This window comes from Arachis duranensis, chromosome 9 (genome assembly GCF_000817695.3).
Source record: "Arachis duranensis cultivar V14167 chromosome 9, aradu.V14167.gnm2.J7QH, whole genome shotgun sequence".
NCBI classification, from domain to species: Eukaryota; Viridiplantae; Streptophyta; class Magnoliopsida; order Fabales; family Fabaceae; genus Arachis; species Arachis duranensis.
In genome coordinates this window covers 75,206,174-75,209,202 of record NC_029780.3, presented here as the reverse complement: position 1 = coordinate 75,209,202, position 3,029 = coordinate 75,206,174, and positions in this window count along the sequence as shown.

Genomic DNA, 3,029 nt, shown 5'->3' with positions numbered 1-3,029 from the left:
TATTGCCCCTTTTACTTTGTTGAGGGGACTTTTTCAGCCTTCTTCCGACTTGTTTATCTTCGCTGTTCGGGCTTTTTAGTCATAATCCAACAACTTTTTAGGTATAGTTCCTGATGGGAAACCTTTTATAGTCTGTTTGGATGACTTTTTTAGCGCCGTTTTGATTTGTGCTTTTGCCTTTTAAGTAGTGTCTTTTTTTTTTCAAGACTTCGTACCTTTTAGCAAAGTATTCCTGGCATTCCTCTGGCCGTTGCGAGATGTCTTTGTCCTCTTTGTGGATCTTTGTAGAGTGTCGGTATTTTGTTGTCCGACCTCTTTTGATCACTGCCTGTTTTGTCCACTTTCTGCTTGGTTGAGGTGGTCCTTGGGGCTAACTTTGTCCGACGACTTTTTAGTGTTCTTTGGTAGAACCTTTTTAGTTGGTCTGAACAATTTTGATAGCCTTGTCATGGAGCCGTGGCTTTTTGGGCAAAGCTATGTCCCTTTTAGCGCACGCTTTTCGTTGGTCCAATTTCTCGTGTCGACGAGCTGTAGCTTTCGTTGGTCCGACTTCTTGTCGGTCCAAGCTGTAGCTTTCGACTTCGTTATGTCGGTCTCTTCTAAGTTATTTTTGTAATCCTCTTTCTTGGATCTTTGTCAGACCTCTTTCAGGGATTACTTTTATAACTTTTCATTTTGGGCCGTCTCTGTCATGTCGGGCCCTTCTAAGTTAAAGTAATCGGACGATGAATTTGGTTTTCATCTTTGCCGACTTTGTCATGATCGGGCGGTGAATTTGGTGTTCACCTTGCCGACCTGCCGTAGTCGGGCGTCTTGGTAGGAAACTTTTTAGGGAATCTGCAATCTTTTAAACAATAAAATGAAGATAAGAGTGTGTACATGTTAGTACTTACCTTTCTAGGTCGGGAAATCTTTTTGGATCTCGGCCTGGCGCCCTTTTTAGATTGCAAGCATGCCATGACCTTGGTAGCTCTTGCCCTTCGAGGTTGGACACTTTGTAGCAACCTTTCCCAATTCTTCTAAACAACTTGGTATGGTCTTTTGGCTGCTAGCTTCTCTTCTCCCGGTCGACTTGTTCCGATGTCATTTCGGATTAGGATGAGATCGTTGTTGCTAGATTACCTTCCGATTATATCTTGAGGCCATTTGACGCTTTAACGCCTCTTCCTTGATCCGAGCTCTTTCTCGGGTTTCTGGAAGTAGGTCGAGTTCTTCCTTTTGAAGTTGGAAGTTGGCCTCTTCACTGTAGTGGATCACTTTGGGCAATCCCTCTTCTACCTCCACTGGGATTATTGCCTCCATTCCGTAAGCTAATCGGAAGGGTGATTCCTTTGTAGTAGAGTGTGGGGTTGTCCGATATGCCCATGGGACTTGTGGGAGCTCTTCAGGTGGTGCTATAGGGAAGTTGGCATGCTTTGATGTAAAGCTTTTGACTTGGTATTTGCTCTGAAGAACTTTGGTTGATCGTTTGTTGTCGCTTTTCTTTTTTTTTTTTATTCGCCTTTGAGAAGAATGTGTGCTTTGCTTAGGGTTTGGTTGCTGTTCCTATTTCTTTTCATCGTTGCTTGACTCCTTTTGTACAAAAGTTCTAGCTTTTGTTTTGGCCTTTTGTTTGAGAGGTGTTCAGACTGTTCGGGTATAGATTGTCGACTTCTTTTTTCTGTGTTCCTGCCCTATTGTTGCCTCCAAAGGGTGCCCCTGGACTTTCGTGTGAGTCCTGGGGTTTCCCTTTTACTACCATGTCTGTCACTTGATGTTTTGCTGTTATTGTCCGAGTTGTTTCCTGATTTGCTTGAGGTGTTTGGTAGTAATCCCATAGTCGACCTATGTCTTTGAGATGTCTACTAAGATCTCGGACAGCATGTCTGATTAGCTGGATTTCATAGTTTTAATGCGTGTTACTGTGGCTGACCCTGAGTACATTCCTTATACCGCCTTTGAGATCGATTTGTTGTGGTCTTGTAATGTAGCCTGGATAAAGCTTTTGTTATTGCCCCTTGGTTGGCTAGTTTTGAAAATGCATCAACTCGGGCATTCTGCTCCCGAGGTATGTGTCGGACTTCATATTCCCCGAATTGTCCGAGCTGTTGGTGCTACCTGGTTATGAAAGTACATCAGCTCGGGCATTCTATGTATCGGACTTCATTTTCCCCGATTTGTCCGAGCCGTTTTCTGTTTTTGTCCAGGGTCGCCTGGATTGTCCGAGATGTTCTATGGTTTTGTCCAGGGTCCCCCGAATTATCCGAGCTATCCTCTATAGGATTCTTCCAGCTAAGTTTGTTTTTCTGTAGGATGCCTGTTATGGCTGGTTGGTCCGAACTCTGATAGTGTGAGCTTGAAAGTATGGGTGGAGTTTGTTGAGAGGTGAGTACGAGGGAGTAGGCAAACTTTTTCTATCTTTTGATAGTTTAGTTCGGCCCCTTGTAGAGCTTTGCTGATGAAGTAAATTGGTTGTTTCCCACTTTCGTCTTCTCTGACTAGTGTTGAGGCTATTGCCCGACTTCCCACTGTGAGGTATAATATGAGTTCTTCACTTTCCCAAGGTCTGGTGAGAATGGGTGGTTGTCCCAAGAATTTTTGAAATCTCGGAAGGCTTGTTCGCATTCCGTTGTCCTTTCCAAACCTCTCTTCCTTTCTTAAGATACCTCTTTGAGGTGTCTTTTGCAAGATGATTTAGAGATCCTTCCTCCTGCGAATCCTCCATTTATCATATGAACATGTCTCTCAGGGGTGTGAGACGGAAGTTCAGCTCGTCCGACTTCTTCGGTGTGAGGTGGACGTTTAACTCGTCCGACCTCTTCCTTCAAGTTGTCCGACCTCTTTGGTGTGAGGTGGACCTTTGTCCAACCTCTTTGGTGTGAGGTGGACTTTTGCCCGACCTCTTTGGTCTGAGGTGGACCTTTGCCCGACCTCTTTGGTCTGAGGTAGACCTTTAATTCGTCCGACCACTTTGGTCTGAGGTGGACCTTCAACTCACCCGACCTCTTTGGTGTGAGGTGGACCTTCAACACGTCCGACCTCTTTGTTGT